Source organism: Canis lupus, chromosome 14, assembly GCF_003254725.2.
Source record: "Canis lupus dingo isolate Sandy chromosome 14, ASM325472v2, whole genome shotgun sequence".
In the NCBI taxonomy this organism is placed as follows: domain Eukaryota; kingdom Metazoa; phylum Chordata; class Mammalia; order Carnivora; family Canidae; genus Canis; species Canis lupus.
This window is the reverse complement of record NC_064256.1, coordinates 15,286,282-15,309,673: the sequence shown is the minus strand read 5'-3', so window position 1 is coordinate 15,309,673 and position 23,392 is coordinate 15,286,282. Positions and strand designations below refer to the sequence as shown.

The 23,392-nt window shown below is 36.1% G+C and overlaps 1 pseudogene; it reads right to left on the bottom strand.

Moving 5' to 3' along the window:
* Positions 1–1,387: 1,387 nt before the first annotated feature.
* LOC112674787 (cyclin-dependent kinase 2-associated protein 2-like) overlaps positions 1,388–23,392 on the bottom strand; it is a 41,083-nt pseudogene continuing 19,078 nt past the window's right edge.

Sequence of the window (23,392 nt, the reverse complement as noted above, 5' to 3'; positions counted from 1 at the left end):
AATTCACATGACCATCTTGGTGTCACCAACTTCGTGAAGGACCATTCTTTCTTCATTTAATTGCTTTTGCTCATTTGTCAAAATAGTTGATTATATTTGTATGGTCTATTATTGATTATTTCTTCTATTCCATTAATCTATGTATCTCTTCTTTAGCCAATACCATGCTGGACTGCTGATTATAGCTTCATAGTGAGAATTTAAAAATTGTATTCTGTGAATCCTCCAACATCTTGACTATTGTGTTTTCTATTCCAAATCTTTTGCCTGTCTATAAAAACTTTGATAATTTGTTGATAACTATAAAATAGCTTCCTGGAATTTTGACTGAATATGAATTGGAGAATCTGTAGATGAAATTAAGATAAAACTGACATCTTAATATTATTGAGTATTCTATTACATAAATGTGGGATAACTCAAATTACCAAGATCTCTAATCTCTTTGATCAGTGTTTTGTAGTTTTCCACAGATATTGTCCATACTTTGTATACTATTTCATTTTATTAGTGTTACTATACTACTGGTTTTTAAAGGTCAAATTCTGTTGTTTGTTTTTTTTTGCTGATATATAAAAAAGTAATTGATTTTTTCATATTAATCTTTTATCCTATGACCATGCTATACTCACTTATAGTTTCATTAATTATTTTGCCAATTTGAGGGCATTTTATACCTAGACCACTATTTTATCTGCAAATGAAAATAATTTTATTTCTCCATTTTCAATTTGTATAATTTTATTTCTTTTTCTTACCATAATGTACTAGCTCAGACTTCCAGACAGTGTTCAATGAGACTGGGGAGAAAAGATATTCTAGCCTTGTTTCCAGTCTTAGAGGGAAAACATCCAGTTTCTCATCATTGTGCCATGTGGGGTATAGGTATTCTGTGATGTTCTTTATCAAGTTGAAGCATTTTTTCTCTATTCTTAATTTTGTGAGAGATTTTTTTATTATGGATATTGAATTTTGTCAGATGCTTTTTCTGGATCCATTGGTATGATTGTCATTTTTCTTCCTTAGTCTGTTGATGTAGTAGATTATAATGATTATTTTTTGAATGCTAGACTACTCTTACACACCTGAAATAAATCCCATTTTGTCATGTGTATAATTCTTTTTATACATTGTTGGATTTACTCTGCTAATATTTTGTTGAGAATTTTCATATCTATACTCATCAAAGATGCTGGTCTATAATTTTCCTTTCTTGTACTGTCTTTATTTTGTTTGCTATCAGAATAAATTTGGAGTTATTGGATGAGATTTATTTATTTATTTATTTATTTATTTATTTATTTATTTATTTATTAAGAGATAAGAGAACAACTCTAAATTATCTTTTATTTATACAAAAAGGGCATATTTAGCAAAAGACACTGAAAAAAGAGTTGCTATGGCCCAGGAGACAAGGCAGGGAGGTGACAGGTCTAGGGAGGCCCTGCTAGGGGAAGAGTCTGGGAAAGGTGGTGACAAGTCCTGGGTAAGTGCTGAGTGGTGGGGGCCACAGAAAGGAGCAAGCTCCAGTTGGATCAACACTGTTGGCAGGTCATGGGCGGGACTCATAGTGACCTCGCTGCTAACTCTTGAAAGAGTCCCAATCAAGTGCTGTGTGCTGGAGTGAGAGCCACTCCCTGGTTCCTGGAGGGCACCCACCAACGGACACAGGACTGGAAGCCCAGGTTGGGAAGTGCAACTCGGGGTGAAGGCCAGGGAGAAGCAGGTGCTCTGCAGTGGCCAGGAAAGGTCCAGACTGGGCGGTGGAATTGCGTTCTGTTACGTGCGGGCGTTCTTCTCTGTCTCTGGCAGGCACTCTGGGACTAGGGCCCGGCATGCATGATGCCTCTCTTCAGGCGCCCCATGGCGCTCTTGCTGCCAGCATAGGTGGGCCGGATCTCTTTACCCATCTATCTCCTCTATGACCGACAGCAGGTCCGCGTAGGTGCTCTGGGAGCCCTGGGCGCCAGGTGGCTTCATTGCCTGCAGATGGCCATGGAGGGTGGTCCAAAGTCGTTAAACGGGCCTGAAAGGGGCAGCGGCTCCCGGCACCGAGCCCGACGGCGATGGGACACTTCTGGCTGTGGGGACCCGCCAGGGGTGCTGGAGCCGGTGCTGGAGCCGGGGGTGCTGCTGAGGGTGGGGGCGATGCGTTGTAGGACACCCCTAACTCTTGGGTGCAGTGGACGCCGGCCGGCGCTCCTCCGGGGTTGGCTGCTTGGCCACCCAGCCGCGCTCTGATTCTACTGGATGAGTTTTTTTTTTTTAATTTTTTTTTTTTCATTTATGATAGTCACACACACAGAGAGAGAGGCAGAGACACAGGCAGAGAGAGAAGCAGGCTCCATGCCCCGGGATCCTGACGTGGGACTCGATCCCGGGTCTCCAGGATCGCGCCCTGGGCCAAAGGCAGGCGCTAAACCGCTGCGCCACCCAGGGATCCCCTCTATTGGATGAGTTTTAAAGTGTTCTCTCTACTCTTCAGTTCTGAAGCAGACTATGGGAAATAGGTACTTTGAAGATTTTTATAGGTGAGCTTAATTTTATATTTGTTTTGAAAAATGTTAAAATGCTAAAGTCAGTGGTCTTTGGAATAATCTGATGCAGAAATACTCACCTCTTTGCTGATTTCATCTTAGCTGAAGATTTTCTAACAAATAAGCATTTCCATCAGTACCTGTATACTAGTCACTATACTGAGAAGTATAATGGGAAGTTACTGAATGATAAGAAATGCCTGGATATCTGGATTGGTTATTTCCTGATATTCCTAAGAAAGTATATCATCAACTCCTTTGTCTCAGCAAGCCACAGGAATAAGCATGGATTAGTGTTATTAAATTTAAATCTATTTTTAATGTATGCATTTAAGGCTGTTAACACCCTTTAAGCATTGTTTTAGTATAGCCTACACATTTTGAAAAAGTGTTTTTAATTTTACTTAGTTCAAAATATTTTACAGACAGAACATAACAACTTTTTAATTGAAGTATAATTGATCTAAAATATTAGTTTCAGGTGTACAAATAGATTTTAAAATTATATACTTTATGCTATATTCACCACAAGTAGAGATACAATTTGTCACCATACAATGCTATGACAATACCACTGACCATATTCTCTATGATGTAATTTTTATCTCCATGACTTACTCATTCCATAACTGGAAACCTGTACCTCCCATGCCTCTTAACCCATTTTTCTCATCTCTTCACCCCACTCTACTCTGTCAAATATTCACTTGTTCTTTGTACTTAGGGATCTGTTTCTACTTTTTTATTTCTTTTTTTTTTAGATTCCACATATAAGTGAAATCAAATGGCATTTGTCTTTTTCCATTTGATTTATTTCAGTTAGCATTAGTCCTCTAGATCTATTTATGTTGTTGAATATGGCAAGATCTCATTCTTTCTTATTGCTGACTAATCCACTGTGTGTGTGTGTGTGTGTGTGTGTGCGTGCATAGGTTGCTTCGACATCTTGTTTATTACAAATAATGCTGCAATAAACACAGACTGCATGTCTGTTTGAATTAGTGTTTTCATTTCCTTAGGATAAATAACAAGTAGTGGAATTACTAGATCATGTGGTATTTCTATTCTTAATTTTTTGAAGAACCTCCATACTGTTTTTCATAGTGGCTGAACCAACTTAAATTCATACCAGCAACACAGAAGTGTCTCTTTTTCTCCACATCTTCACAAACACTTGCAAATCTTTGTCTTTATTTATTTATGTAATGTCTGCATCCAATGTGGAGCTCTAACTCATGACCCCAAGATCAAGAATCACATGCTCTACTGAGTTAGCCAGTTACCCCTATTTTGCATCTTTTTGATACTAGCCATTCTGAATGATTTAAGGTCATCTCTCATCATTTTCGATGGCATTTCCTTGATGATTAGTGATGTAGAGCATCTTTTTCATGTGTCTATTCAATGTGTATGTCTTCTTTGGAAAAATGCCTATTCAGGTCCTCTGCTGTTTTAGAATCAGCCTTTTTTTTTTTTAAGAGTCGAGTTATACAAGTTTTTTATATATCTTGGATATTAACCCCGCATGAATACTTGCATATGATATATTCTTCTGCCATTTATAGGTTGCCTTTTCATGTTGTTAGTGGTTTCTCTTTCTATGAAAAGCTCTTCATTTTGATGTAGTCCCAGTAGTTTATTTTTGCTTTTGTTTCCCTTGCCTTAGGCAATATATATAAAAAACTGTTGCTAAGGCTAAAATCAGATTACTGAGTATGTTTCCTTCTAGGACTTTTATTATTTTAGATCTCCTGAAGATCTTTATATCCTAAAGGCATTTAGGTCTTTAATCCACTTTGAATTTATTTCGTGTACTACATAATGAAGTCAATTTCATTCTTTGGCATATAGCTGTCCAGTTTCCCTAACACTTTTTATTAAAGAGGATTTCTTTTTCTTATTACATATTCTTGCCTCCTTTGTTGATGATTAATTGATGATCTAGTTGTGGGTTTACTTCTAGGTTTTTTATCTTGTTCCACTGATCTATGTGTCTATTTGGGGGCCAGTACCATACTGTTTTGATGATTACAGCTTTGTTGATTTTTCGCTATTTTTATAGTTTTTCTCTTTGTTTTTTTGTTTTGTTTGGTTTTTTTTTTTTTTTTTTAAAGCTTCTAGAGGGCAAGAACCAGGTCTTTTTTTTTTTTTTTGAATTTTTATTTATTTATGATAGTCACAGAGAGAGAGAGAGAGGCGCAGAGACACAGGCAGAGGGAGAAGCAGGCTCCATGCACCGGGAGCCCAACGTGGGATTCGATCCCGGGTCTCCAGGATCGCGCCCTGGGCCAAAGGCAGGTGCCAAACCGCTGCGCCACCCAGGGATCCCTGTTTTTTTGTTTTTTCTCTTTGATCTCTTTCCTTATGGTTGATGACCTTATTTGTTGTGCTTGTCTTTTTGTGTGTCTATTACAGGTTTATGGGCAGTTACCATGAAGTTCATATATAACATCCTAAATGTAGGGAAGTCTACATTTGGTTGGTGGTCACTTAAGTTGGAACACATTTAAATGAATTTTATTTTTACTCCCCATGTCCAAGTTTTATGTATATGTTAAGACATTTTACATTATCATTTTGTGAGACCCCTTATGTAGTTTATTAGATTAGATAAAATTGAATTTTACTACTTCTGACTTTTAATTTTCACATTAGCTTTATAAGTGTTTGCTCTACTACCTTTACTGTTGTTTGCTTTTACTCATGATGTTTCTTCCTTTCATAATTTCCTTTATTAATTATAGCCCTTTTCTTTTCACTGAGAGAAGTCCTTCAACATTCTTTTAATGTTGGTTTAGTGGTGATGAATTCCTTCAACTTTCACTTCTGTGGGAAAGTCTTTATCACCTTTCAATTCTGAATGATAACCTTGCCCTTGAAATGTAGAATATTCTTTGTTCTAGGGTTTTTACCTCTAGCACTTTGTAGGCCAGAAGTGGCTGGCATGATATACTCAAAGTTTCTGCTCGAAAATCAGCTGATAACCTTTAGAGATTCTCTTGCATGTTATTAGATGCTTCTTTCTTGCTGCTTTTGAAATTATCTGTCTTCAATAATTGGCATTTTCCTTATTATGTGTTGTGATGTGGATCTCCTTGGATTCATCCTGTTTGGAACTCTTTGTGCATCCTAAACCTGAATGTCTATTTCCTTTCCCAGATTAGGGAAGTTTTCAGCTGCCTCTTTCTCTCTCTCTTTTCCTTCCTGGGATCTCTGTAATGCAAATGTTTATTTACTTGATGTTGTCAAAGAGATTCCTTTACCTATCCTAATTTTAATGTATTTTTTTTTTCTTTTTGCTGTTCAGCTTGGGTGTTTTCCATTATCCTGTCTCCAGATTGCTGAACTATTTTTCTGTATCCTCTAATATACTGTTGATTTTCTCTAGTGTACTTTTTATTTCAGTTGTTGTATTCAAGTCTGATTTGTTATTTTATTTTCTGTGTGTTTGTTGAAGTTCTTACTAACTTCTCCCATCTTTTCTCCAGTCTAGTGAGCATTCTTATGACCATTATCTTTGACCATTTATCAAGTAGATGGGTTATTTCTCTTTAATTTAGTTCTTTTTCTGAGGTTTTGCCATGTATTTCACTGGAGCAAATTCTAGTCTTCTCATTTTGCTTGTGTTTCTATGAATTAGGTGGAATAGCTATTTCTCTAAAACTTAAAGGAATGATATGTATGTTGGTTTTCTGCACAGACTCTGTGTGCCTGCCTGCTTGGTGCTATGGCTGACCTGGACTGGGGCTTACTTGGTGGGATGGCTGGACTTGAGATAGGCATGGGCCAGTGCAGTCCTGGGCCTCTCTGTACAAAGGATGCCAGCATCCCATAGTGGTGAGCACAGTGAGTACCCTGGTGGGGCATCTGGGGCCAAAGTGGTATTGGCCTAGAGAGTTCTGAGGAACTTTGTGCCTCTTTCACTTTGACCAGATGATTGGAACTGTAGTGAGTGCTGACCAGGGGTGTCCTTGTGTATACCTTAGTGGAATGGATTATACTGGTATAGGATAGGGGCCTGGGGCTCACTCTGGCAGTAGGCTGGCTAAGGCACCTGGACCCTGTTCCTATCCATGCTATCAAGGTGAAAGGGAAATATAAACTGTGGCACTCACCAGCCCCTCTGACTCAGAGAGCATTCCCATGTTTCCCTCACTGTTTGTTGGAGTTTGGAGTTAGATCCTTTATGTTATAGTTTCTCTTTTAAACCATGGCACTTGGTACACCTGGGTGTCTCAGTGGTTGAGGCTCTGCCTTTGGCTCAGGTCATGATCTCAGGATCCTGGGATCAAATCTTGCATCAGGCTCCCTATGGGGATCCTGCTTTTCCCTCTGCCTGTGTCTCTGCCTCTCTCTCTCTGTGTCTCTCATGAATAAATAAATAAAAATCTTAAATAAAAACAAAAATAAAATTTAAAAAATCTTAAAAATACAAACAAACGTGGCACTTGTTTTTATTTGGCCCCAGGGCATCCAGGGCTGGTGTAGACTAGGGGATCATGGCCTGCTGAAGCAGCCAGCTGGCTATGGCATCTGAACTCTGCTCTGCCTTTGTTATAAAGGTAGAGGGGAATATAAGTAGTGGGGTTTATTCAGCCCCTCCAATTTAAAGAGTTCCAGTAGCTCCTCTGCTGTTTGGCAGAGTTCTAGGTTTGCTTCCTTTATATTTTAGGCCTTTAAGTCACGTTTATTTTCCTTTACTCAGGGCAGATGAATCTGTTCATAATCCCCCAGTACTATCCCTTTCCACTGCAATTCTCAGCATCATGGATAGAAGTTGCCTTTTTTTAAAAAAAATCATGCTCTCTTTTGCTGTTCTTCTATGTGGGTTCTCTTTGGTTATGTAGGAGCTATTCAGACAACCTCAGTTCTTTAGGAGAAATTGCCCTCTACATAGGTGTTTGTAGAGGAGATGAGTTCAGGGATTTTCTAGAACTGGACTGGATAAACAGTTGTTTGTTTTATCATTTTATCAGTTCAAGTGAAATATAGAAACAGTTCTCATTAAGTTCCTTCATCCTCCTTATTTATAATAAATTGTACTAAATCTTTCTTCTGCATACATTTAGAAACATTTGAATGTGTTATAATTTGCCTCACATGTAAAATATTACTTAGAAAATGAAGAGGAGGAGAATCTGTTGTATTTATCTATATTTTTACGTGTCACGTTATTTCCTTTTTTGGCGACATTCCAAAATTCCTTCTTTTATACTTTTGTTTTTTGAATTTAAAGTACATCCTTTAGGTATTCCTTTATGGTAGATCTGCTGGTGACAAATCTTTTAGTATTCTTTAAATGCACACTTGTCTCAATTTTCCTTTCATTCCTGTAGGAATGTTTTACCTGATTTGTAGGATGTTTTACTGGATTTGGGATTCTGGATAGACAAATCTTTTCTTGCAATTATTGAAAAATATAGTGCCATGTCCTTTTGACCCTCATTTTTGTTTTGTTTTTGATGAAAAATCCACTGTTCTTGAAAATGTTTTCCCCTCTTGGTTTTTTTTCCTCTCTGGCTTTTTTCAATATTGCACCTTTATTTTTAGTCTGCGGAAGTTTAATGTGTATTTATATAGATTTATCTCATTTTGGGTTTGGTTAGCTCCTTTAATCTGTAGGTTTATTCTTCATGTCACATTTGCAAAGTTTTTAGTTGTTTTGTCAAGGACTTCTTCAATCCTTCCTTCTTTGTCTTCTTCAGGGACTCCAAGGATATGGATATTAGAGCTTTTATTATAATAATTCTGCATGATACTGGATTTTTCCCCAGTGTAATTCTCTCTGCACTTAAATTGAGGGATTTTTAATTTTTTTATTTTTTGGATTTTCTCTTCTGTCTCCTTCACTCTGCTTATGAGTCTGTCCTTGAGCTTCTTTTTGTTTTTTGTTTCATTTTTAGATTTTATTTATTTATTCATTAGAGACAGAGGCAGGTATAGACACAGGCAGAGGGAGAAGCAAGCCCCCTGCAAGGAGCCCAATGTGGCACTTGATCCCAGGACCCTGGGATCTTATCCTGAGCTGAAGGCAGACACTCAACCACTGAGCCAGCCAGGTGTCCCTGTACTTGAGCTTCTTATTCCATATAGTACTTAGTTTTAAAATCTCCATTTGATTCTGCTATTTTTTTTTCTTGAAACTTGCTATTTCCTTGCTGAGGCTTTTAATTTTTTTAAAGCATGTAATTATTTTTCTAGCATATTTTTAAATAGCTGCTTTAAACTTTTTGTCAGCTAATTCTAACAAGTTGTTAAAATTGTTAGTGTTGAAATCTTTATTTTCCAATTGTTGCCATAGAAAGTTACCACAAATGTAGTGGCTTTTAACAACAAGTTTATTATCTTACAATTTTAATGGTCAGAAATCTAAAATTGGTTTCACTGGTTGAAAGTTAAGGTACCTCTGGGTTTTTATTCCTTTCTATAAGCTCTCGTGGAAACTTCGTCTTTTCAAGCTTCTAAAAGCTAGTTGTGCTTCTTATACTTTCCTTCCATTTTTAGAGCTAGTAATGGCTGGTCAAGCTTTTCTTATATGTATCACTCTGATACTAAGTCTTCTGCCTTTCTCTCATCTTTTTAAAGTACTCGTGTTCTTCTGCTTCTTCTATCCTCATTGTGATTGTATCCAGTTGTTTTGCATCTCAGTTATAGCATTATTTTTTTTCTGCCTACTAGTTTTTAGGTCTTTTATAGCTGCAGTAAGGGTTTCTCTGGTATCTCCTATGCTTTTTTCAAGCCCTAGTATTTTTGAGTGACTGTTGTTTTGAATTCTTGCTCAGATATATTTCTTATATCTGTTTTGAGCAAGTCTCTCTGTGACTTCTTCCTAATCTTTCCTTAGGGGAGAATTCCTCCATTTTGTCATTTTGGCTAAGTTTCTATCTTTTGTTTTATGAAGGCTTTGTTATGCTTCCTGCTACTCAGAGTAATGCTGTACTAAAAAGGGGTTATACACTCTCCAGGACCTGGCACTTCAGCAGAGCACACAGCATACATTAGAAACACTTCATGATGTGTTTTGACTGCTCTTTTCCATAGGTCATTCATCTGCAGAGTCCCTCCTTGCTTGCAGTGGGGAGTGTTTGGGACTTTAACTAGATGTACTTTAATTTGTTTGTTAAGATGAGCCCAATAAAAGAAAAAAAATAATGAAAAAGAAAAAAACAAACAAAAACATGGTCCAAAAAAAGAAAAAAAGAAGCCTGATCCACAAAATGAAAAAGGGAACAAACCAGCAAAAACCTATAAGCCTGATTCCAATGGGAAAAAAAAATAGGGGAAAGCCTGTTCCTATTTCCACCAGGACTAAAGCTGATGCTTTGGAGCTCTCTATGATCAGTGGTCTTGGTACATGTGGGGGACCTGTGTTGGCCCTCTGAGGCAGAGGCTGGCTGCCCTGGCTCACAATCAGACATTCTTTGGTAAAGATGCCCCTGCAGGGCACAGAGGGATGGAGTTTGGTATAAGCAGCTACAACCACCACTGGAGGTGCTCTGTTTTTCTCTGAAGTCTGACCATGCTGGTGGGCAAGGTGAAGGGAGGGAGAGGTGGAAGATGGCTTCACATTCCCCCTCTCATCCTGGGGAGGGAAACTCCCAGCCACCACTACTCAGGAAGCCCTCACAGAAAAGCCAACAATCTCTTCTCCTATAGTCCAAGCCTCTATCTGATCTCTGCCTTCAACCTGTCTGAGTCTGGGCCATTTGCATATCTGGTGCCACAATTCTGTTTTGAATCCCAGTCACATGTCAGAGATCAAACTCAAAATCTTAAAGGACCCAGCCAGGTAAGGACCTATTCTCCTCCCCTGGAGAAGATCCTCATAGTGCTGTGCCTGGCTCTGCCTAGTAGCATGTTATTTAATTAACTTCATGTATTTTTCATACATTTTTCTGCTTTTTACAGATTTTTTCTTTTGGTAGATTTCTAGTTCCTAGCATTATGGCCAGAAAAGGTGCATGGTATGATTTCAGCTTTTTTGAATATGTTCTATGTACATTTGAAACATATGTGTATTCTGCTGTTGTAGGGTGGAATGTTGTGTATTTGTCTGTTAAATCCATCTTGTCCAGTGTGTTGTTCAAAGCCACCGATTCCTTGTCAACTTTCTGTTTGGATGATCCATCCATGCAAGTGGGGTGTTAAAGTCCACTATTATTATTGTATCTATAATTTCCTTTATGTTTTTTATTAACTCTTTTATTTATCTGGGTGTTCCTATGTCAGGTGCATAAATATTTACAATTGTTTTATCTTATTGGATTGTTCCCTTTTGTTTTAAAGTCTATCTTCTGTGACAGACATTTGCTACTCTTTCTTTTGACATTTGCATGATAAATGTTTCTCCATCACTTTACTTTCAATCTGCTGGTGTCTCAGTCTGAAATGAGTCTCTTGTAGGCAATATATAGATGGGTCTTGTTTTTTTTTTTTTTAAGATTTTATTTATTTATTTATTCATGAGAAACACAGAGAGAGAGAGAGGCAGAGACACAGGCAGAGAGAGAAGTAGGCTCCATGCAGGGAACCAATGAGGGACTCGATTCCAAGACTCTAGGATCATGCCTGGGCCAAAGGCAGACGTTCAACTGATGAGCCACCCAGGTGTTCCGGGTCTTGTTTTTTTATCCACTCTGTCACTCTATGTCTTTTTATTGGAACATTTAAGCCATTTGCATTCAAATATTTATTGATAAGCATTTCCTATTTTGTTACTTTTTTGTGGTTTTTGTTCTCTTTCATGGCTTGTTGACTTTCTTTAGTGATATAGGTTCCTTTCTCTTTATCCTTTGCATATCTAATACTAGTTTTTGATTTGCGGTTACCACTCAGTTTGTGTATAACATCATCTTCTGCATGTAGTCTGCCTTAAGTTTATGGTCGCCTACATTTGAACCCATTCTTCACTCCTCTCCTCCCATATTTAGGATGTAAAATATAATACCCTATACCTTTTACTTTGTGAATACTTTGACTGTTTTTTACTGAAATGTTCATTTTTAATGCTTTGTGTTTTTTACTTTTCATACTCTCACTTATGGTGTTTTGTCCCCCATGAAAGCCTATTTCTCATAGGCTGAATTCGTGGTCATGAACTCTTTAAATTTTTCTTTGTCTGAAAAATTCTTTCTATTCTGAATGATAGCCTTATTGGATAAAGTATTCTTGGCTATAGATTTTTCCCTTTGAGTACTTTAAACATATCATGATACTTCCTTCTGATTTATAAAGTTTCTGTGAAAAATTTGCTGAAAGCCTTATGGGATTTCCCTTGCATGTAACTGCTTTTCTTTTGCTGGTTTTGTTTTCTTCATCCCTATTTTTTGCTATTTTAATTACTTTGTGTCTTGGTGTGGACCTCCTTGAGTTGAAATTTTTGTAGAATCTCTGGTCCTCTTGGATCTGTATGTCTGTTTATTTCCCCAGATTTGGGAAGTTTTCAGCTAGTATTTCTTCAAATTTTCTGCCCCCTTTATATCTCTTCTTCTGAGATCCTTTTTTTTTTTTTTAAGATTTTATTTATTTATTCATGAGAGACACAGAGAGAGAGAGAGGCAGAGGGAGAAGCAGGCTCCATGTAGGAGCCCAATGTGGGACTTGATCTTGGGTCTCTAGGATCACACCCTAGACTGAAGGCAGGAGCTAAACTGCTGAGCCACCCAGGGATCCCCCCTGAGATCCTTATTACTGTGAAAGTTGTTATCACTGAGTTTCCTAAAACTATTACCCTGTTGTAGGCAGTGTTTGGGCACCAAACATATGCAGTAGTCTACTTGCAAAATGTGACCTGATCATGTTGCCACCAAAATTGATATCCTGCACAACACACACATCAGGAGATGTAGTGTGGAGTGAACCTAACTTTTTTCATTCATGTAAATAATCTCATGGACTACCTATTATTAAAGGAATGAGAGATACAATGTTTATAAAAAAGAAAATAGTAGCTCAGAAAATGGAATAAATTTAACAATATATATAACAAATCTTCTCCAGAATCTATTTTGCTGAAGTGGGTAAGGTTTGCCATCACCTACTACCTTTGATACTAGTTTCATTCATTCAAAACCTTTATTTCACATTCTGGAGTAGTTCAAGGCAGCCCATCATGATGCCATTTGTCACTCCTTTATAGAGGCATTTCACATTTAGATCATCCTGCCATTTTATTTCTCTAAATTCTTAAAAAACAAATTCTTCAACGCACCTATATCCCTTCATGTATTCACAATTACCTCTTCACACTGTAAAGTCTAATCAAGTAATGCCTGGGTAAAGAATGAGTTTTAGCTGCTTCATAGACTAGAAGTCTTACAAACAGAACTTATTTCTCAAGTTCTGGAGGCTGGAACTCAGAGATCAGATTGTCAGCATGGTGTGAATACTCTTCATATTTGCAGACTGCCAAGTTCTCCTTGTGTTCTCACACATGGGAGAAAGAGATGGAGCTAGCTCTCTGACCTTTTCTATTAAGATCACCTGCAAATAGCATCACCATGGGAATTAGATTTCAACATATGAATTTTAGAGAACATTCAGTCTGTAACAAATACATACATGGAAACATTCTCAGTTGGATCTAATTGATCTTTTCCTTTAGTTACTCCCACATGCAAAGTCCACAAAGTGATATAGTACTTTAGCAGAGTGCTTACCAAATATATAAAAGGCTTATGATTTGAAACTCTGATTTGAAATTGAAAATGTATATTTCTTATAAAATAACTTTTGCTTTTATTGAAGAGCTAAAAATAATGCATCATAGAAAACTTGAATAACAGAAGAGTAGGGAAATATTTTCTACTATTATAACCCTTTTCACCCCCAACCTAGACTCAAAATTTAAGCAAGTCTAAAACCTTGTTTCAAGAAGAATGTAATTCATTTCCAGGTTTGCCTGCAGAACACTGAAGAAAATACTGATATGCTATGCACTGGTCTTTTGGACTTTCAGACCACAAAATGTACAAATCAAATGATCTCATTTTTTATGGTATATCTTTTTCCCAGGCAGTTAGGTTAGCTTATTCTTTAACCTTACTCTCATTTGTGACAGGCACATGTTGTGCTTCTTTGGCATCTTCTGATGAGCGGAGTACAATTAATAAGGGCAGCAATAACATGTATACTCAACGTGTCCCTTTCAGAGAATGCTGTTAGACTTTTTCTTCTTGCTGAACAAAGTACTCTTCTGTCTTTGAAGAAAGAAGGAGGTTCTCTCTGCCTGTTGAGCAAGTTCATTTGAAAATCTTGTGGGGAGAATATCACAGCATGCAAGCCGAAACAGTCTTTGCCTCTATTTTCAGAATCTCTTCAAATTACAATAATATGCCGAAGAAGCATATGAGAGAAGATTTTTGAGCTAAAACAGAGCTTTTTACCTTTTAAATAAATCACTTTACTCTTAAGAATTTATTTTCCAATTTAGAATTGCACACTTTAGGAAATGTTACATTCTTTTGGGAGCAAAGAAAGAAATGCCTTTATGAAACAAGTCTTTTTTATAAATATTAGAATCTTACAGATCAAAAAATCCTAATTTATCACTTGTGTAAATATGAAAATTTTCATTTTCCAAAAAACATTTTAAAATATATTGGAAAAAGAATTTAATGTATTAATATGCATTTAAATTAATTTTCAGGAGGCTCCTGGGTGGCTTAGTCCATTAAGCATCTAAATCTTGATCTAGGCTCAGGTCTTGATTTCAAGGTTATGATTTCAAGCTCTGCATCAGGTTTGATCCTACTTAAAATAATATTTTCAAACATTATATATTACTTATTTTTATTCATCATAGTTAATAAACTATTTAATTTTCATGTTTCATAATCCTCTATGAAGTTTTTGTTCATATTCTTAGGTAAATCAAGGGATTTTTATTTTGATTGACATGACTGAGGATTATTATACTCTAAATAAAGGTATAATGCTACATATTGTTTTTCAAGGTGTAGCTTATTTTTAGTTATATGTTTTAATGTTCACAATGAGAGGTAAGCCTGAAAATTAAAGTAAACATAGTAGATAATTATCTTAACTGATTTTATGCATCATCTATTCCAAGAGTTCTTGGTATATTGTGAAAAATGTTTACATTTGCACTTATATTATGCTAAATACAGGAAGGGGAAAATTAGATACTAATGGATGAGGCTATGAGAACAATTACTAAGTAGATATCTACTTCTTTTTGTCAGTAGAGTCTGTAGAACTTTGATAGGGTTGCAAGGTTCTTGAGAATGACAATGAAAGCCAGTATTTAGAGCCCCAGCCACTTTTCTGCTATTCTAGTGCTAAGACTTCAATGATTCACTCTTAGGTAATTCCTTTTCTTATGTATAGGATAGATGAAACAATTATTTTCTGATTAAGTATGTATTTTCTCAATAATAAAATTAAAACAAGCAGATTACAAATATTGAAAGGCAAATCATTTATAGTTTAACAAAAATGTGAAAATATGATTTTTGGCTTTTTGAAGAAAACACTTTTTAAAAATCAAGTATTAAAATTTTGTTTTATCAAACATGGAAACATTTCTTAACATTTATTAATTTTTTTAAGCACTTACCCAGAATTAAGTCACTAACAACATCAAATCTCTAGGAAATATCTAAAACTCTGAAATAAGATGGGGAAAAAAATCTTTCTCAGTATAACAGTCATCATAGAGTTTGTCTGATAAACCCAGCAAAAAATAACTGACACAACCCATGAACAAAAAGCCTAAGTTGTTTTTAGGTAGAGGAGGCCTAATAACTTAGAGCCAGACATCTATGTCCATCGATCTATATTTCAAAGTAACAAGATTGGCTATCTCATTTCCTAGCTCACTGCCAATTGGAAGCCACCACTAAGACAGTATTGGCACTACCAGGGGCGCATACAGTGATAGAAGGAGAGAGCAACCTGAGCAAATGCTACTAAGAGAGAAGGAAAAATTGTATGTCCTTGTGCTACATGGTCTCAGGTTACCTTAATTAGCTTAAGTCCCAGTTACCCCAAGAGCATCATTGAATGATGCCTAAGAGGAATATACATAAGAGCAAATTTTTGTTTCATAATAGTAATTTTGTAAAGGTTAATCTATTTAAAAAATACATTATTTGGACAACACTCACCTTTTTTAGCATTTGAAAAGCTTGTCAATTTACTATGTATCATTCCTCTGAGATCATGTTTCAAATGTTCCAGATTAGCAGAAATTAACATCTAAAATTACAAGTGTTTTGACAATATAGTGTAAAGCAAACTTATAAATTGCTAGCAGTAGTACAGAAAACAAGAATAAACTAGTAAACTTGAACGTGTGTCTATGTAGCAAAATAACTTCTCATAGAGAAAAATTACTCATATATACTAGAATTTATGAAAAATATGTACTAGGATTTATGAAAAAAGTTTCTAGCAGCATTGCTGTAATTGAAAGAAAACCTGGAGAAAAACAAATGGCCATCACAAATATTGGTTAATAAATTATAGGCTATATACTCAATTATATATATATATATATATATTAAAGATTTTATTCATTTATTCATGAGAGATACAGAAAGAGAGAGAGAGAGGCAGAGACACAGGCAGAGGGAGAGGGAGGCTCCATGCAGGGAGCCCGATGTGGGACTCGATCCTGGGACCCCAAGATCACACCCTGGGCAGAAGGCAGGCGCTAAACCGCTGAGCCACCCAGGGATCCCCTCAATTATATACTTTAAAGCAGGGAAAATATACCACAGCTATATGTAAAAATATGTATATAATATAAATAACATTGAATAAAAACTAAGCTTATAGAAAAATAACTAAGTAATGTTAGTTTGTAGCAAAATATATAGTTTAAATGTACTCTTTGAAAAGAGACCTAATTTCACTATATGGAAAGTTCACTCAAAATGTTATCTCCAATGTGGATTGCAGGGTATTTTTTGTTTTTATATGAAAATGTTTCACACAAACATTTTTAGTGATGAGAGCTACTTTTGTTCTTCTCTTAGTTGATAATTAAATGTAGACTTTTATATTTTATATATTCAATAAATATTTGTATAGCTAATAAATTGGTAAGTTATTCTGGTTTGAATGTGTTGGCCAGAGGAGTAGTTTACCTGCAGTAAACTCAGTTTTTACAAGCTATAACTGACCTTCCAATATTATATAGTCCCTAATAGTAATCATACTCATAGACTTAGGTTCATGGGCTGGTGGCATTAGATATAAAAAAGGTTATTGGAGAATGAGGCAATTTTTATTTATATTTATTAAAAAATTAAATAACCCATATATCCCAAAATAAAAGATTTTACTAACAGTGGTGCCATCTCTTGATGCATACATCAGACAGCTTATGCCAAATATAGCTCCTGAGCTGTTTTAAGGAAAAAGTAGGTTTATTATTATGCAGAAGGGAAATTTTCATTGTCATTCATTATAGTTTCTGTCATCCAGTTTCATTAGTTGATGGATTATATTAAAAACCAAATTTACCTTCACATTAGTATCATATGTATATTGTGCAATATGTAATGTAGACACTAGTGAATAATAAAACCTTGAGAGAGATGCTGACTCATTTAGCTCTAGAATAGTCTCTTCTTGTCTCTAGTTGAGACCTAAAGTAACTTAAAAATTAAAAAAAAATAGCAAGAAGTCTATGTAAAATTTCAAAGTTACCAAAAAGATTTTTTAGTAGTCTATGATTAATGATTAACCTTGTTTACTTGTGTACAGTGCTGAGCTCATGACAGTATGAAGTCATCATAATTAGTGAAATTTTAAAAAGCTAAGCACCAGTAATATAAGACAGAATTTTATAATTTATTTCAGTTGCGATAGCTGAAACTATACCAGCACAAGAAATGTAATTTAAAGATATCTTCAATAAACCTGATGATAAATGTTTAGCAAACCGTAGGGAAAGGTAAAATATCAGATACCATTGGAGAAATACTTATTTTTCTAATTGAGTAAACATTCCTTAAAATATTTATTAAACACTAGGGTACCCAACTAGTTACATATTAGTTAGCATCTAGTGTTAGAAAACAAAATATTTCTGAAATTTAAAGAAACAAATGTATTTAATGAATGTCCCAAGGCAATGTATTTTTCAGCCACCATATAGCAAAACTCCCAAACTGAGTAGCATGTTTTAATACAGATATACTTTATCTTCCTCATAAATCATTATTTTTCTATAGGATGCTAAAATACCAGAGAAAATATTGATAATAATGGTTTCATTTCATACTATATTTTTAGGTACAAATTTGTTAGTGTCATCATCGATGTTGGAGCTGTTTTACTTGGGATTTAAAAAAAAATTAGTGTTAATGTCCAGCTATAACTATATACCTGAAATGCATTCCTTACATCATTCAGAGAAACACTTCAGAAACAAATACATGGAAGCACAAAGTGAATAAAATACTGCAGGATATTATCTGTATGGTTTGTTTTATGCAAATAAGACCTTAAAAGTGAAATCTTTAAAATACTATGTAATGGGCAGCCCTGGTGGCCCAGCAGTTTAGCACTGCCTTTGGCCCAGGATGTGATCCTGGGGTCCCGGGATCAAGTCCCCCATCGGGCTCCCTGCATGGAGCCTGCTTCTCCCTCTGCCTGTGTCTCTGCCTCTCTCTGTCTCTCTGTGTCTGTCATGAATAAATAAATAAAATCTTTTAAAAAAATACTATGTAATGATATAGGGAATAGCTTAGAAACCTTTATCTTAAGATTACCTTAATATTATGGTGAAAACATAAAAAGAATTGGCAGAACTAAAGTTGAACTCTTTCTCTTCATGAAGCCAGGTATTCTAAATGAGCTGGCATTTTCTGTGACATTGTAGTTGTCAGAAATGTGCTACCTAATAGATTTTCCCTTTAAATTTAGAACCATTTATCTCTTCAAATTATAGCTTAGTCTTTTTAATAGAACTTGTAGATAGGACATTTACTTTGTGGTTCAAAATGCAAAAATATAAGGTATTATAGAGTGAATACTTTCTCTTCTACTTAAACTAGAGAGTTGTACATAGTCTTCCAGACACTTTTTATATTAAAAAGCAGTAAGCATTTTTATCTCCCCTTCTTTTTACACAGAATGTATAATAGTTCCAGAGCTCTTTCCATATCAATATGTATACTACGACTTTTAAAAAAATAACTGCTTGATATTCTTTTATATGGATTCACCATAATTAATTTACTATTCCCTATTGGAGAATATTTGTGGTAGGCATTGTCACTGTTCACCAATATCCATTTCCTATTACCTGGTATCACATTTCTCTATCCTTGTAAAGAAAGGCCTGGTCCTGTGTCTGATTTTGGCCAATGAAATATGAGTGACAGGGATATATCACTCACAGAGACACTTTTAGAGAGAATGAATACTTTGCCATATTCTCTCCTTGTCCCCTCTCTTCCTTAACCAGACGACAAAACCAACACAATTGCAGGTGTTTTCTCCTGTTTCAACCTGGGGTCTAGAAGGAATACAATAATTAAGACCCATGGTAAACACCTGATGTGAATAAGAAATCGTTTATCAATAAAGAGAATATTTTCATTTGTTAACATAACATTTTCTAGATGACAATGATTGATACGGTAGCAGAATTTATGTGCTACCAAAACATAGAACCTATGGGTCAATGTTGTCTTCGGTAGAAAGTGAGTGGAAAGAAAAGTGTTGTTAAAGCTGGAAGGAAGACACAAAGAGATGGAAAAATATTCCATGCTCATGGATTGGCAGAATTAATATTGTGAAAATGTCAATGTTACCCAGGGCAATATACACGTTTAATGCAATCCCTATCAAAATACCATGGACTTTCTTCAGAGAGTTAGAACAAATTATTTTAAGATTTGTGTGGAATCAGAAAAGACCCCGAATAGCCAGGGGAATTAAAAAAAAAAAGAAAACCATATCTGGGGGCATCACAATGCCAGATTTCAGGTTGTACTACAAAGCTGTGGTCATCAAGACAGTGTGGTACTGGCACAAAAACAGACACATAGATCAGTGGAACAGAATAAAGAACCCAGAAGTGGACCCTAAACTTTATGGTCAACTAATATTCGATAAAGGAGGAAAGACTATCCATTGGAAGAAAGACAGTCTCTTCAATAAATGGTGCTGGGAAAATTGGACATCCACATGCAGAAGAAGGAAACTAGACCACTCTCTTGCATCATACACAAAGATAAACTCAAAATGGATGAAAGATCTAAATGTGAGACAAGATTCCATCAAAATCCTAGAGAAGAACACAGGCAACACCCTTTTTGAACTCGGCCACAGTAACTTCTTGCAAGATACATCCACGAAGGCAAAAGAAACAAAAGCAAAAATGAACTATTGGGACTTCATCAAGATAAGAAGCTTTTGCACAGCAAAGGATACAGTCAACAAAACTAAAAGACAACCTACAGAATGGGAGAAGATATTTGCAAATGACATACCAGATAAAGGGCTAGTCTCCAAGATCTATAAAGAACTTATTAAACTCAACACCAAAGAAACAAACAATCCAATCATGAAATGGGCAAAAGACATGAAGAGAAATCTCACAGAGGAAGACATAGACATGGCCAACATGCACATGAGAAAATGCTCTGCATCACTTGCCATCAGGGAAATACAAATCAAAACCACAATGAGATACCGCCTCACACCAGTGAGAATGGGGAAAATTAACAAGGCAGGAAACCACAAATGTTGGAGAGGATGCGGAGAAAAGGGGACCCTCTTATACTGTTGGTGGGAATGTGAACTGGTGCAGCCATTCTGGAAAACTGTGTGGAGGTTCCTCAGAGAGTTAAAAATAGACCTGCCCTAAGACCCAGCAATTGCACTGTTGGGGATTTACCCCAAAGATACAGATGCAGTGAAACGCCGGGACACCTGCACCCCGATGTTTCTAGCAGCAATGGCCACGATAGCCAAACTGTGGAAGGAGCCTCGGTGTCCAACGAAGGATGAATGGATAAAGAAGATGTGGTTTATGTATACAATGGAATATTACTCAGCCATTAGAAATGATGAATACCCACCATTTGCTTCGAGGTGGATGGAACTGGAGGGTATTATGCTGAGTGAAGTAAGTCAGTCGGAGAAGGACAAACATTATATGTTCTCATTCATTTGGGGAATATAAATAATAGTGAAAGGGAATATAGGGGAAGGGAGAAGAAATGTGTGGGAAATATCAGAAAGGGAGACAGAACGTAAAGACTGCTAACTCTGGGAAACGAACTAGGGGTGGTAGAAGGGGAGGAGGGTGGGGGGTGGGAGTGAATGGGTGACGGGCACTGGGGGTTATTCTGTATGTTAGTAAATTGAGCACCAATAAAAAATAAATTAAAAAAAAAGAAATAAAATGAAAAAAAATAAAATAAAAATAAAACAATTGCCTACAAACACAATTGCACATAGCCTGTGGGGTCCATGCAAAACTGGAAGTACATAGCTCCATTCAATTTTACCAAGTAGAATTGGAGGAGCAATGTTACCAGATCTTGCAAATTGATGTATTTTATTTATTGGTAGCTTGACATTTATGTGGTTGTGGTAAATATCCTTATTTGAAGTGTTGAGAGGTAACTGCATAAAAAATTAAATATATCTATAGGTAGGATTTTGTCTCCAAAAAAAAAAAATAATAAAATAAAGCTGGAAGGATGGAGATCTACATTTATGCTTTGGAGAAATAGTGATAAAACCGTCACCTTCAATAACTTGCAAAGTCAGTAATGTTTTTTATCATTTGATGAAAACATTGGCAAACAGAATACTACTGTTGACTATACTTGAAAAGGAATTACACAAAAAGATAAGCCCAGAGCAGAAATTGCCGGGTTTGAAAGGCAAAATGAAAAGTGTGAGAGACAGTCCTGAAAGTTAGGACTTGAGGTTTGCAAGGAAGATTGTTTTAATTTCTAACAGCAAAAGTCTTTGAAATAACTCCTGTAGAAAAGATTGTATAAAACAATTGCTAAATTTTCATTGGAAAGGTGATTTTTATGAAAAAAGATTAAGAATATGACTTTCTTAAAGTCTTGGTAGTTCAAGGTATATGCGATTATTTATATGTAGAAAGAGACATGTCTTGAGAAAAATTGTCAGTGTGGTTGTTTGCACATAATATTGATTGAAATTAACTAAGAGGCCCATGGGGATCCCTGGGTGGCTCAGCGGTTTGGCTCCTGCCTTCAGCCCAGGGCGCGATCCTGGAGACCCGGGATTGAGTCCCTCATCGGGCTCCCTGCATGGAGCCTGCTTCTCCCTCTGCCTGTGTCTCCGCCTCTCTCTCTCTCTCTCTCTCTCTCTCTCTGTGTCTCTCACGAATAAATAAAAAAAATCTTTAAAAAAATAAATAAGAGGCCCATAAATTATTATCAAGAGGAACAGTAGGCTGTATGAAACTAGACTATTGTGCTTCCAACTCTCTGTGGGCAGAAAATGCACTGAGGAAGATGATGGATAAAAATTACCTTGAAGCGAATGCATTCAAGCACCATAGGCAGCAATGGTTGGGGGATTACCTTTAGTAGGACAAATAATCCCTGTCAAGGATTATTCCACCCAACTAGGAAAGAAGCCCATTTCTGTAGATGGCTAATATGAACTGGCATTGCTAAATACGAGCAATGAGTGCATGTTTCTCCATCTGAATGGAAGTGTTCATAGCAGGTATGCTTTCCTTGTGTGATTGCTCTGAATCTGATTGATGTGGCAGAGGGTGTCTGTAGGTAGTGAATTCCTAGAAAGAGAAGAAACGGGTGGGAGTTTTGTGTAGTTTTCCTTGGGAGAAGGTGAGTATATAAGCAAGAGAGGGAGGGACCTCAAGATTTGCTGATTTGAACGGAAGCCTGTGGTAAATACTATTATAGTTCATCAGAGGATTATGTTCAGATTTCTTCTTTCATTAGGGCCAAAATTGGCCATATGCCTTGTTTTTACCAATAAATGTACACAGAATTATGTAATAAAAATCTTTATTATATAGGGCACACTTTGACATTCCTTTTTCTTTTTTCATTGCAGCCCTCATGTTCCAGATCATTCCTTTTCCAGAAACTTGATTTGAAAGGGAGAATAAATTCTTCAAGCAGTATCCATGCAAAAACGTTCTCTGAAGTATATACCACGGGTAATAAATAAAATAGTAAAGTTTTATTAATTTTTTTAAAGAAGATTTTATTTATTTGACAGAGAGAAAGAGAGAGAGAGAGAGAGAGAGAGAGAGAGAGAACCATCAAGTTGAGTTGCAGGGAGAAGGAGAGGGAGAAACAGACTTCCCACTGAGCAGGGAGCCTGATACGGGACTCAACTGACTTAGCCACCTAGGTGCCCCCACACTTTACTGTTTTAAACCATTAAAATTTGTGTTGCCTATTACTTCAGCATAACCTAGTGCATTCTGATTATATGACTTGTATTTAAACTTTTGCTATAACAAATATAACTATAATGGCATACACATATCATTTTGAAAATGTGTAAGTGGATGTGTGTTTAAATTCTCAAAAGTGGAATGATTAAGTCAAAAGATATAAATGCAGTCATTTTTATAGATATGGATAAACTTCCCTCCAAGACCAGTGTTATTAACTTTCATATATTTACTGGGAGTTTATGAGATGCTCATTTATTCATCACTTGCCAAGAAAATGTATTGTCAAAATTTTGGATGATCAAACATTTTGAAAGTCAGCAAAGGTAAGTGTTTGTAAGAGAAACTCTTTGTAGAAAGCATTTGTAAAATGGACATTTAAAATGTTTCCACTCTTACATGATTTTAAAGCTAATACAGATATGTATCATCAAAAAATCTTCTATGGATT